The sequence below is a fragment of the Protopterus annectens genome, chromosome 5.part1 (genome assembly GCF_019279795.1).
Source record: "Protopterus annectens isolate FY-2018-M chromosome 5.part1, PAN1.0, whole genome shotgun sequence".
In the NCBI taxonomy this organism is placed as follows: Eukaryota; Metazoa; Chordata; order Ceratodontiformes; family Protopteridae; genus Protopterus; species Protopterus annectens.
This window is the reverse complement of record NC_056736.1, coordinates 31,001,829-31,015,669: the sequence shown is the minus strand read 5'-3', so window position 1 is coordinate 31,015,669 and position 13,841 is coordinate 31,001,829.

The window sequence follows — 13,841 nt, the reverse complement described above, 5'->3', positions numbered from 1 at the left end:
GCTTTATACTATTGTGCTGTGAACACCGATGATGTCATAGCGTGTGTATGTACGATCGTACCTACAGGGTATCTTATGTGTTTTATGACAGGAACTACTATTGTGGTGCCTTTGGTGTTGAATTACATTTGGCTGCCGTGGATTACCTCTTGCCCTTTCCTTTACATTTTTTCATGTTTCACCTCCCATTTTCTGGCATGCATCCAGCAGCCTGCTTTCATTTGTACTTTTCTACACAGGTACCTTATCTTTCGTAATGTGTTCTATGGCCGGTCTACTGCAGATTTGCTTTGCTCTGCTATGACAGTTCTCTTTTCTTTGCAATCCGACACCTCGCCTATCCTGTTTTGCAGGTTTCTGCGAGCAGACTTGTCAGCTGCCGTCGATTGCCCGCTGTGAGTTAATAGGTGTTAATTGCTCAGTTGTACTCCAATTACCCTACTGCGGCATTTCCTTATTTTCTTCCGCTGACCTTCCTGTTTGAGTTATGGTGCACGGCGCATGCGTCCGCTTACCGGGTTTTGGGCACGTTTTCCTCCCCGTATACATGTGCTTTCGGGCACCATATGTGTTCTCAGCTAAACGATGCTATACCTACCTTCCCACCCCTGTCATACGGCTTTGCTTAGCAATGGCCAGGCCGGATTTGCATTGCTCCAATGTGCTTACAGCTACAGTGGCACACCCCACTGCTGATGTCATGTATACCTCTAAGCCACTCCTCAGTGTTGTAGCACTGCGCCATGTGGTACATCCTTAGTCCAGCGGGACGTTTGCAATTCACTGTTACCTGCCTCATTTGCATGGCATTGACTACTAATTCCTAGTTACCGCACCGAACACTGTGACAGACCCTTAGCAACCCTTGCAGCTTGGTTGTGGTGTACCATGCATACCATTGAGTATTATGGTGAAATCATGATTTGTATTACATTGAGATTTTATGACATTTGTATATATTTTCTTTGTGTTCCCATTTGCGCACACATGCCCTGCGGTTGTACTTTGCGTTACTGTGGACATGACATTAAATGTTGTTTTTTAGGTGTTGTGCATCTTTTCTTATGCCATTGGCTGTCTATTTAGCCATTGGCATATGTTAACTTTGTAATACATGAGTCTGGTCCACTTTCCTAGCTCCAATGTTCTGTTTGGAAAATGTAAACCGTGCTTTTTGGTTTACATTTCTGTGGGCTTACGCTATGCCTGCACCACTTCATGAATCACTATGTACCTTCATTTGCATGGTGCGACACTGCACATGGGGTGATTAGCATACCTAAGCTGAGGGCTGCGCAGGTCTGGTGTACGCCAGTAGTGCACATGGAATTGGATCGTACCTGAATCGCTCGGTGGCCATGTTTGGCGTTATACCACCTACGCTACGCCTGCGCCTGGTGCAACTTCATGAATCCCGGGGAAAGTTCATTTTGGCACCTATAAATGTGGAGCATGTAAAAAATGTCCATTTATAGTGAGCAGTGATGAATTAGATTTAGAAGCACAAGGTAAAGTACAAAGGAGCAATACGTTTTGCAATTACTCCAATAAGGTAGTCATATATATTGTTAGTTATAAGATCTGTTTTTATTTTTATATAGGAAAAATTGAAAAGACCCATAATAAAACAGATTTATTTATTTATTTAATTTTATTTTTCATTTGTTGACCGAGCTAGTCTAACTGGATACATGTCCATTTTCAGTAGAGGCCCGAGGAGATAAGCTCCAATACAGATAAATGAAAAGCTTAGTAATCAATATATAAAATAAGACTAAATGAAAAAAATCATATAAAACTAGCAGATTTCAGGTACATAAACACAAAAAATAATAGGAAAGATAACTAAATAGCAGAATTAATTATATATAAAGAGAAAAACAATATTGCTGGTTGAACATATTATTCTGTGAAGATAAACAATAAATCTTGTAGTGCCAGAATGCTTCTACTATACAGCATGCAGTTATAGGTAATTTATAAATAGAAAGACTATGGTCTAGAGGGGAGGCAGGATATGTATATACATAATGTAAAAGGAAGAAAAACAAGTATATTTTCAGTAGGAAATGTAAAGTGAGATTCTGCATATTGAAGTTTGGGAGGAAAGTAGAATTTATTGGGATAAAATATGTACTAATTTATGAGTAGTGAAGGCTAGGCAGAGGTTAGTTCAATTAGATAGATAGTTGCCTAGTCAGGTTTAGTACAGGGGCACAACCAGTGTGTTCTAAGGAAGGGTTTTAGTCTATTTTTGAAGAGTGGTAGAGAGGGAAGAGAGGAGAGGAGAGGTCACTGGGGAGAAGATTCCAAGTTTTTCCAACAGCATTGGAGAAGAGAGATTCTCCAGCTTTGTTGTTAGGTTTAGAAATGTACAAAAGAGTTTTGTGAGAAGAACGCAGTGATTTCAGATTTGTGTATGGAGTGATAAGGGTAGATAGAGTAGGAGTGCAGGAAGGTTTATACAGAGTTTTATGGGCGATGGTTAGTTGATGGAATTTAATCAAGTTTTGTAGTTCTAGCCATCCCAGCTGCTTTATATTTAAGCAGTGGTGGGTTCTGTAAGGGTTACCTGTTGCAAATCTAGCAATATTATTGTAGGAAGTTTCCAGTTTGCTGAGGTTATTTTTAGAAAGGTTAGTAAAAATAGGTGAGGCATAAAGGAGGGTAGAGATTAGATGAGTATGGGCTATAGTTGTTCTAGCTGTGGGAGAAAGGTATGATTTAATTCTGTAGAGGGAGCCAAGTTTTTTGTTGCCAGTTTTTATTGTGTTGTTGATATGGATGTCAAAGCTCAAGTTGTTATCAATGGTGATTCCCAGTAGTTTGGTAGAAGTGTCAGGTGATATGATGGTGCTGTTAGTGGATATAACTGAGAAATCAAGTGGAGAGGACTTGTGGGTGGGATTAAAGAGGAGGAGTTTAGTTTTTTGGGGGTTCAGAAGAAGACAACATTGTGTAAACCATTGTTCAACTGTGTTAAATACTTTCTGGGCATGAGAGAGAAGTTCAGATGTGGATTTGGCTGAGCATATAAGTGTCGAGTCATCAGCATATTGTATGCATGTGACTTGGGGGATGGCTAGATGAAGGTCATTAATAAATATTGAGAAGAGGAGAGGTCCAAGTATAGACCCTTGAGGGACACCCAGTGAAACTGGTTGGAGGGTAGAAAGTCTTATGCCAAATAACTGCCTGTTGTCTTTTATCTAGGTAGGACTGGAACCATTTTATAGAAGGTGTATCAAATGTTAGTGATTCTAGTATGTTGAGGAGAATCTGATGACTGACCATGTCGAATGCTTTGGACAGGTCAATGAATAGTGCTGAGGATAGGTTATTAAGGTTACGATTTTTGTTAATATAATCTGTAAAGGAAAGGAGGGCAGTGGTAGTACTGTGTGAAGGTCTGAAACCATGTTGACAGCTGGAAAGTAAGTTATTTTGTGTTAAGTGGTCAAGTAATTGCCTATGGATACATTTCTCCATGATCTTTGCTAGAGGGGAGAGAAGGGCAATAGGACGGTAGTTGAAGAGCTCATTAGAGTTTCCGCCTTTATGGAGAGGTATAATATGAGAGACTTTCCATAGGCTAGGTATGTTACCTTTGGTAATAGTCCTATTGATCAGAATGGAAACAGGGAAAGCTATGGATTTGGCTGATAGCTGTAGAAAATCGGCAGGTAGTTGATCTGCAGAGGGACAGCATGGTTTTAGTTTTTGTATGAGGATTTGGATGTAAGTAGTTGGGACAGGTTGTAAATGAAAAGGAGGGGGTGAGGTAGAGTTATAGGTGGGTATTGTGAAGCTATTGGTGTTAGCTGACTAGCCAGTGTTTGGATAGTATTTGTAAAGAAGGTATTGAAAGTATTGGCTGTATTTATAGGGTTAGTATGGTCAGTGTCTTGAGGGTTTGGTGTGGTGGATTGACCTGGGTGGAGTAGTTGGTTAATGCTAGTCCAGAATTTTTGAGGGTTGTTTTGATTAGTTTTTTGGAATTGTAGGTAGTAATTTTTTTATCAGATAGTATAGCTTTTTTAGTGTTGTTTCTTAACTGTCTAAAGGTTTGTTGGTCAACAGGGTTTTTAGTCATTCTCCATTTGGCCCAGTGTTTATTTCTAAGGTACATTTTGTCTTTGGTTGCTTTTGAAAGCCATGGGGCAGAGTTGGTTTTGACTCTAATTAATCTGTTTGGAGCATGTTGGTTAAGAATAGCCAGAAATTTAGAGTTAAAGTACTTGATGGCTTCTTCTAAAGGGAGGTATTTTAAGGGAGACCAATTGCATGTCCTTAGTTCATTTTTGAATAGCTCAGGGTTAAAGTTCTTTTTGGATCTGATATTTTTGACAGATTTAGGATTGGGAGTATGGGTTTTGTGTCTGATAATATAGGTAAGTGAGTGGTCGCTTATATCATCAGGGAGGGTTCCTGAATCATAGTTGAGAGGGTGATGGTTTATGAGAATCCAGTCTAATATGCTAGCTTTCTGGTTAGTTTTATTGATCCTGTTAGGGATGTAATAGTTTGAGTAAAACCATGTAGGTTGATGTGGGTTGTAGGAAGGCTGTTGCAATAGCAGCTCCAGTCAATGTTTATATCTCCTAGGATTATGGTTTCTTGAGGCAAGTATTGGGAAAGGCAGCAAAGAATATTTTCCATGGAAATGTTATTACCGGGTGGAAGATACATACAGATGATATAGATGGATTTGGCATTGTTAATTTGAAGTTTGGATATGAGAATTTCATCATTTGAATCAAGAGGTATTTTACAGTTGTGGGTGATAAGCTGTAGTCCTGATTTAAATAGAATAGCTACCCCTCCACCTTTCTTGGCTACTCGGCCAAGTCTTAGTATGTTATATCCAGGTGGAAGGAATTCATTGTCTTTGGTAGAAGGTTTTAACCATGTTTCTGTTAAGCAGAGGATATCAAAGGAGTATACTTCTACTAGACCTTGTAGTTGAGGTATTTTGTTGTTTATGCTGCGTATATTAAGATGGGCTACATGGAGGGAGTTAGATGTTTTACTATGTGGATTGATTGGGTAGGGATTTTGACTGTGGAGAGTACTAGGAGTATTTGTTGGCCTGGGTTAGGGTGGATACCTCCATCTTTTATACGGAGTAGTACATCAATGTAGCTTTGGTTAGGGAATTTGTTGTATAGAAGTAGATTTTTCCTGAGATTGAGGGTGTAATATTTCAGATGTTGTATTCTATGATACTTTGCAAGCAGGTATTTAGGTGAAGTTGTTATGTTAGCATGGTTAAGGAGGAGTGGAATGGATGGAGCATTGGTTTCTTTGTTGGGATAGGGATAGTCTAGATGTAGTGGATATTCATAGGAAGAAAGTATGTAGGCAAAGATTAGTGGAAGAAGTAGTAGTAGCATGAACAGAGGTAGGATAAGTAGTGGGGTATGAGGTTTATACATTGTGCAGATTTATTATTGGATATATGTAAAGGGTGAGGTTGGAGAAATGTGAAGGATATGGTAAGGTGGAAGGGAGTGTTATTAAGGTAGATATAAGAGAAGATGAAATGTGGTGGAGTGTTATGAGAGTAGTAGGTGAAGGAAGAGGCGTGGCTAGTAATTACTAGAATAGATTGGAAGAGGAAGAGGTGTGGTTAAGTAACTATAAAGGTAGGACCCTTGGGGGTGGGTGGGAATTGGGGGTAGGGAGGGGAGCGGAGTGAGCCCGCAGGGTGAACGGAGCGGGTTGAAAAAGCTTCAGTTGCAATTGTAAAAAACAATCAGCAAGACTGACTCCAGAGGAGAAGTTAGACAAGATACATGTGGGAGAAGGTAGTGAGGAACTAACCTAGAAGAGGTGAGTGTGGACAGTAGAAGTAGAGGGTGAAGTGCGAGGACTAAAAGGTAGCTAAGGAGCAGCAGGAGAAAATAGTGTAAGTTCTGGGCATAAGTGACAAGAAAGAGGGAAAAGCTGGGGGTGAGGAGCCCCCTAGTGGACAGATCAGGTAATTGCAAGGCTGGTAAGCGAGGTAGTTAAAGAGCAAGACAAGAGAAGGTTGCTGGACAAAGGGAGTTTAAAGAGGGGATGGGAAAAGGGAGTAAAAGGTACAGCGGGGGGGGGGGGTAGAGGCTGCTGGCTGTCCTAGCTCAGGACTTTCTCTAACCTGTGGTATAGGTACAATAGTAGTAAGTCTCTCTGGCAGGAATTATTCCACAAACATACTTTGCTGCTGTCCTTTGGAGAGGTATTGTAGGGTGGATTATTCAGTGAGGTGGTCCTCCGATAAGTTGGAGTACTTTATTCTCCTAGAGACTAGTGCAGGTAGCACAAGATGGGCAGGTAACTTGAGGAGGCAAGAGAGAGAAGGTAGGGATAAGAAACAGTGGATTCCACATAGCAAGGTAAGCTTACTCATATATTACATTAGTTAATCAGCGACACATCCATAATAATAAATTACATTTCTTGAGAACACATAATTCTGTAGAGAATGGGCTAAGCATTCACAAAAACAGTATTGGTATTTAACAAATATGTCAATTAGAACAGTTGCTGACAACAATCTGTTACTCTATATTGCTATAGTACAGTGCCCATTTGAAAGTAGCACTAAATTAAATAAAGCAATTTGAAAGTAGTACTAAATCAAATAAAGCACTAAATTAAATAAAGCAATTTGAAAGTAGTACTAAATTAAATAAAGCAATTGGACATGATTAAATATTTAACTTCAGTAATAAGTAAGACATGTTACATGCATCTACAGATGCTATGCTCGAACTACAGTAGTAGTACATCATGTAAACATATTTTTCCAAATGCAGTGCTAACACTTCCTCAGCACTAGGTTCGTCTTTGGGGAAGAGTCGAGCATCATTTATGAAAATCTTTATGATGTGTCAACTGAGGTTAAAATACAAGCCTTTTTCAAAAATTAAAAACTTGAGCAAATTGCTCCCTCCAATTTTTTTATCTTAGAAGACATACCACTTAACCCATGGGGAGGACAACAGGAGACCAACATTGAATACCGAGAACCATATTGGCAGCAAATGTTTTGGTCAGAGATCCCGTTAGGTTTAAATCAACGAGTGTCCTTTGGGCCTGTGTTACAAATGTGGGCAGCTAAACTTTAACATACCATTCAACAGATAATTATTTATAGATGTAACAAATCCTTTCCAGTTTTCTAGTATTCTTCTTCTTCTTTTAGCTTTTCCCAGTTAGGGTTTGCCACAGTGGATCACCTGTCCACTCATGATTGGCAGTGGAGTTTTATGGTGTCGAGTTGCCAGCCCGGCACCCAACCTTCCACAGAAGGCACACACATGCACGCATTCACACCTTGGGCCAATTTTATAGTGTCCAATCCACCTACAGCATGTCTTTGGGATGTGGGAGGAAACCGGAGCACCTGGAGGAAACCCACGTGACCACAGGGAGGACATGATGACTCCGCACAGAAGGCACCCCAGCCAAGGATCGAACCAGAGAACCTCTTGCTGTGAGGTGGCAATGCTAACTGCTGAACCACAGCAGCCGCCCTATCCAGTTTGCTAGCATATTTGAAATAAAATTATTTATTTCTTTATTATTTATTTTTACATTTGTTTACCAGGTAGTATCTGACTGGGCTGGTATCACATTTTCAGTGGATACCCGGGGAGAAAAACTCCACATGAAACAAGACAGACAAAATACAGAAATTACATCAGAAAGACATACTACAATACAAATTTACATGCAATACAGAAAAGGCAGGTAAAATTCTTCCATTATATCTACAAAAGTATAAATGCAAATCACAGGGGTCTAGATTAATAAGTAAAAACTGAAGACAGAGACAGGCAATTAGCAGACTGAACTGATAAGTCGTGTATATACAGAAATACAGAGTGTAAATACATTGACATTTTGGAAGCTGAACAATCAGTGCATTAAGCAGTGAGGAAAAAACAGTTGCAATATTGAAAAAAAATAACAAAAGAGCTGTAAAGAAGAGAAAATGAAAAATAGTAGGGGAGAGGAGTTATCCAAGGAGGCTACAGGGGCAAAGCCAGTTGTTTTTAAGATATTCTTTCATTTTGTTTTAAATGAAGAGTAGCAGGGGGTGCATTGTATGCTTAGGGAAGAGCATTTGAGGACTTTGCTATTTTGTTTGAGTAGAGGGAGTTTCCATGGTAGTTATGTGACTGTGTTATTTTGAGCCTGTTGGAAGACCTAAGGAACCTGCAGTGTACCTGTAGTTGGACAAGGCAGCTGTGGGAGTTGTAAATGATTTTATGGGTGAGAGTAAGTTAGTTTAAGGTTAGTAAGTTTGGAAGTTCTAGCCAGTTGATTTGTAGTAGAACTGAACAATGATGGGCTTTATGGGGATGATTAGTGGCAAACGTTGTGATGTGGTTGTAGCAGGATTCAAGGTTATGCAGGTTGGCCTTGTGTAAGTTAATGAATATGTGAGAGCAGTAGAGAAGGGTAGAGAGAAGTTGTGATCTAGCTGTGGCTGGCCTGGCTTGGGGTGTTTGGTAGGGCTTGGCTCTATAGAGAGCACTGAGTTTAGAATAGACTTTTTTATAGTTAGGGAAATGTGAATATCAAATTGGAGATGATGGTCATCTACTGTGATTCCTATGAGTTTGGGCTGTTTAGTAGGTTTGATTTTGGTACCATTTTAGGAGAGAATGGAGAGGGGTAGGTAGTTGGACTTGGTAGTTTTGTTTGTGAAGATTATTAATTTAGTCTTGTTTGGGTTAAGAATGAGTTGTTGGGTGGATAGGAAAATTTCAATTTCTTGGAAAGCTTTTTGCATTTTTTCCTGTAGTTTTTTTGGGGTAGGGGCGGATCAGATAAGAGATGTGTCATCTGTGTATTGTATGATGTAGGCAAGTTGGGTTGCTGTGTTAAGGTTATTAGTAAATATGATAAAGATGAAAGGCCAAGTATTGAACCTTGGGGTATGCCAGTGAATACTGGCAGTAGAGGGGAGAGTTTGTTCTCCCATTTAGCAACTTGTTGGCGGTTTGATAGATAACTGAGAAACCATGACATGGATGTTGGACTGAAATTGTATGTTGCGAGCTTATTTAGTAGGAGTTGGTGGAAAATGGTATAAAAAGCATTTGACATGTCCAGGAAAATTGGAGAGACTAGTTGTCCATTGTTCATAAGGTGGTGTATAATATTAGATAGCAAGGCTGTGTTTGTGCTGTACTGGGTTCTAAAGCTGTGCTGCGTATCGGATAGTAGATTGAAGTAAGGTGGTTGAGGAGTTGTAGGTGTACACATTTCTCAAGGATTTTGGTTATAGGAGGAAGGATAGCTATGGGGTGGTAATTAGAGATGTCTTTGGAGGGGCCTCCTTTGTGGAGGGGATAATGAGAGCTACTTTCCATAGGAGGGGCACATTTTGTTTGGAGATGGAATGATTGATTAATATAGAGATAGGATAGGCAATTGATGGAGCAGCAATTTTTTATGAATTCATTTGGTAGTTGATCGGCCACTAGGCAGGAAGGTTTTAATTTACTTAAGAGCTTTTTAATGCAGGATGTTTGAATTGGTTTAAAGGAGAAGGAGTTAGTGGAGTATGTGCTAACAGAGGGGAGTGTGAAAGGCAATTGTTTGTGATTGTCAAGGAGTGAGGCGATGGAGTTGATAAAATGAGAGTTGGACTGTGAGGCTAAGGGTATGGAGGTATTGGATGTAGAAGGAGTGGGGCTGGAGGAGTTTCCATGGAAGAGAATGAGGTTAACTGTTTTCCAGAATTTTTGTGGGTTGTGGAGGAGCCTTTGTTGAAATGTTTGGAAGTAGTGTTTTTTGCCACTGTTAATTTTTTTCTTGGTGGATAGGTATAGAGCCCTGGCTCCGTCACTTTGTTTAATCAGTTGTTTAGCATTGTGAGAAAGCCATGGTAGTTGTCTGGCTTTGGGGCATAATTTTGGTGGGGGTAGGCTATCTAGAGTTTCAAGAAATTTGCTGTTAAAGAATTGAACTGCAAGATCCAGGTTTAGGTTTTTTAAAGGGGAGCAATTGCAGTGTTTTAGTAATAGGTTAAATAAGTCAGGTGAGAAACATTTCTTACTGTAGATGCATTTGAAGGGATTTTCAGATTGAGTCTGAATTCTTTTTCTATGTAGAAATGTAAGTGTATGGTCACTAAGATTGTTTAGAAGGCAGTCTGCTTGATCACTCAGGATTGGCTTGTTAGTTAATATCCAGACCAATATTGACTCTATTTTAGTGTTTATCAGTGTGAGTGGGACAGTTTATAACTTGTGAGAAATTGTACAGGTTAATAAAATTAGTAGGGGAGTCTAAGGAGCAGGAGAGACAGTCTAGGTTGAAATCACCTAGGATAATAGTTTCTTGATTAAATGTGTAGGCAGAGCATGATAGAAAACATTCAATGTTGGGGAGGTTGTTGCCAAGGACCAGGTATGTGGCAATGATAATTATGGATTTCTGTGGATTTAGTAGGAGGTGTGGAAGTGTACAGTTCTAGTGTTAGAGAGCTTTTAAACATAACTGCTACACCTCCTCCTCTTTTGTTTAGTCTTTCTTGTCTTATAATGTTATAGTTGTTGAAAGTAATTTCAGAGTCCTTGATGTGAGATTTTAACCAGGTCTCTGTAATGACAGCTATGTCAGGACAGTATGTGTCAAGGACAGCTTGAAAATTACTAATTTTATTTATAATTTTATTTACAAGGCTTCTAAGGTTGAAATTAGTTATTAGAAGGTCAGATTTGGAGCTAGTAGTTATGTAGGTGTACACCTTGGTTAGAAGAGTATAAATGTGAGTTTGAGAGGTGTGGGTGAGTTGAAGATGTATCATTGTTGTGGCCCAGGTTGTGAGGGATGTCAGCAACAGTTTGATATCTTTAATGGAGTGTAGTAGAAGGTTTTTAGTTTGGTAATGGCTTGACTGTATCTAAATGTGGTCAGCTGAGCATATGAGGTTTTTATATGTCTGAAAGTATAGAGAAGAGAGTAGGGAGTATTGTGTAGGTGTGGGCAGACGTAGCTCTAAGGATTGGGAGGAGGTCATTGATTGGCAAGAGTTTGGGCTTGGGGGGTTTGTAAATTAGTGCAGACATAATAGTGGTCAGACGTGTTGTAGGCCAAGAATAGAAGGCTTGATAGAATAGTGTGGTAAAGAGAGTAGTGGATTTGCAAATTTGTGGAAAGGTTCAGAAGTGGGAGAATTGGGAAGGGGGCTGAGTGATGTGGGAAGGGGTGGAGAAAAATGAAGAAATAGTAGTAGTGAGTCTAGACTTTGGAATGGGATAGGTTGGTATTGTTGGTGAGGAAGGTGAAGTGGGAGGGGTGAGAAGGGGTGGGGTTGTATGTTTGATTGGTAGTAGAGAGAAATGGGTGGTTTGTGGATAGGTATAAAAGTTTCTGAGCAGATTGCATTGGACTGGACTGGGTGTTGGGAGTTCAGTTATGTTACAAGAATGCATCCAGGTACACACAGTATATCAGTATCACAGGCAGATAACTTCCAACAACATAAATCCAAAAAAGCGGCTCTTGCACACCATTGGGGCAATGTGTGTCTATAGGTCAGGATATGGGTGAGAGATGTTTTTAAATACTTTTTAGAAATGTTATAGTAGTATTAGTTTACACTGTTTTTCAAATAGATAAAAATATACAATTTTAACTGACACTCAATATTTCTCATTTCATTATTAATGGATTTTAAATAAAATCAAAATTACTTATATATTTATATATGTTTAAGCCATGGTGGTACAGCGGTAGCATTGTTGCCTCACAGCAAGAGGTTCTCCTGTTCGATTCATGGCTGGAGTGCCTTCTGTGTGGAGTCTGCATGTCCTCCCAGTGGTCAGGTGGCCTCCGAAAGACATGCGCAAATGGGCGTGCCTTTGCTGAAGGTTTGGCGTCGGGCTGGCAACTTGGCACCATAAAAAAAATTTACTGCCAATCATTAGCGGACCGGAGTTCTGCTGTCGTGACCCCTAAGCAGGAAAAGCCGAAAAGACAAACAACAACATATGGCATTATTTATATTTTTGTTATTGTATTTTTGAACAGTGGTTTCTTAAATAACATATGTTTACACATTATTAACTGATTATTAGAGATATTGATCTGAAAGCTTGGAGATAAACATTTAGTGAGGATATTTTGATCTCTTTTATTCATTTTTTCATTTTTTGTTTATTGATTTGCAACATGTATTAGATTTAATTGGAAACTGATGAAATAATTGGTTGTCCTAGAGGTGAAAAACCTATTGTTTTTTATGGTTTGTCAGAAGTTTTTATTATTTCTGAATATGCGCTGCAAAGCATAAAAATGAAATTGCATAAAAACTAATAAAATGTTTGGATTTTTTATTTGCATTCTCCATTTGCATTTGTGCCCTAGTTTTAATCGCTTGAATTCCCATGCCTCCGTGGATATGGCTCTGGTATGACAGGATTTTCTTTTTTATTAGTTGATTTATACTGCAATTTTAATTTTATGGGGTTCTTGTTTTTATTCAGTGAAACTGCTTATGTCTTCCTGTCTAGCAAACATTCTTGATGGAGGTGAGCAGTTCTGTGACAACAGCAGCTTAATGGCAGAACTTATTAGACTGATTTGTTCGCACCTCAGTCATTGGCAGACAATCATGATTTGGCATCAAAAACACTGGATGTTTCATCTATTCCTTGCAAACAGGAAGCACGTTTTTTGCATGGTTTAGACCTGGCTTTTATTTTACTGAGTTTGACAAGGGTACACTTTTTTTTCTCCTGCTATGTTTGGACGACAATTGACAGAAAAGGAAATAAGTATGCACTGGCCTCCTTTGGAGAGATTTGATTTACAAAAACAGAAGCAAGTGGAGTTTGGTGCATGGTTGACTAAAATGATCTCTTTCCATGACTTTAACTTAACTGAACAAACAGACTCCTACATCAATATGCTCAGTAAGTTACGGGATTATTTTTTAAATATTGAAATCTTATGTTGGAAATAGTTTTTTAAGAGAATTTATTAAACAGAAATAAATCCTAATAATGTCATTGCAAGTAATGTATTTCATGTTGAATTATTGGCTATGTTTCACCAATGGGGATTTGTACTCATAAGGGCAATGATTAAAAACAATGAAAGAGTTATGGAATCTTTATATGATCAGATTAATGTTCTCCTTGTATGAGTACCAAGAATTGCCATTTAGCTGAAGTCATGAACATTCAGAATTGGCATTTAGCTGAAACACCTGATATCCTTAAGGGGTGGTTTGCATATATTCCATGAGGCCTCTGATGCAAGAGGTTTAAGATATCATATAGTTAGAAGTCTAGCTTTGCTAGATTTTTCTTTTTGTGTTTTTTAACCAGTTGGTTATCTGTGTGACCTTTTTACTCTTTGTTTTAGTCTGTATGAGTACCAAGGAAATTCTATGCTGTATTAGGGAAATTAGATGACAAATGTCTTATTTCTAAAGAAATGGAAGATGGATAAATTGGAAAAGGATAGAAATAACTATGAATTTAAGAATGTTTACTCATTGGATGGTGTCAAAAATAGAAATAAATATATGTGTTATGAGGTCAGTGAGATTAAAATCAAGTTTTACAGGAAGATCAGCATTTTAACTATGACAACCCCTTTGAATTTCTCCCTTTCAGATGGTCTGATAGTCTACAGAAGAAGCACTGTACTCAGAGGGGGAATTATGCAAGCAGGAGAAACCTGATCAGCTTCAAAGCCCAAGAAGGAGCAGAGGAAGAGGAAAAGGAAAACGACTGACCATATGTCTATTTATAGTAACAATTTTACATCTAGTAGTGATGTGATACGTGATTCAAACAACTCAATGTGTTTAATTACAGTGGCATTGA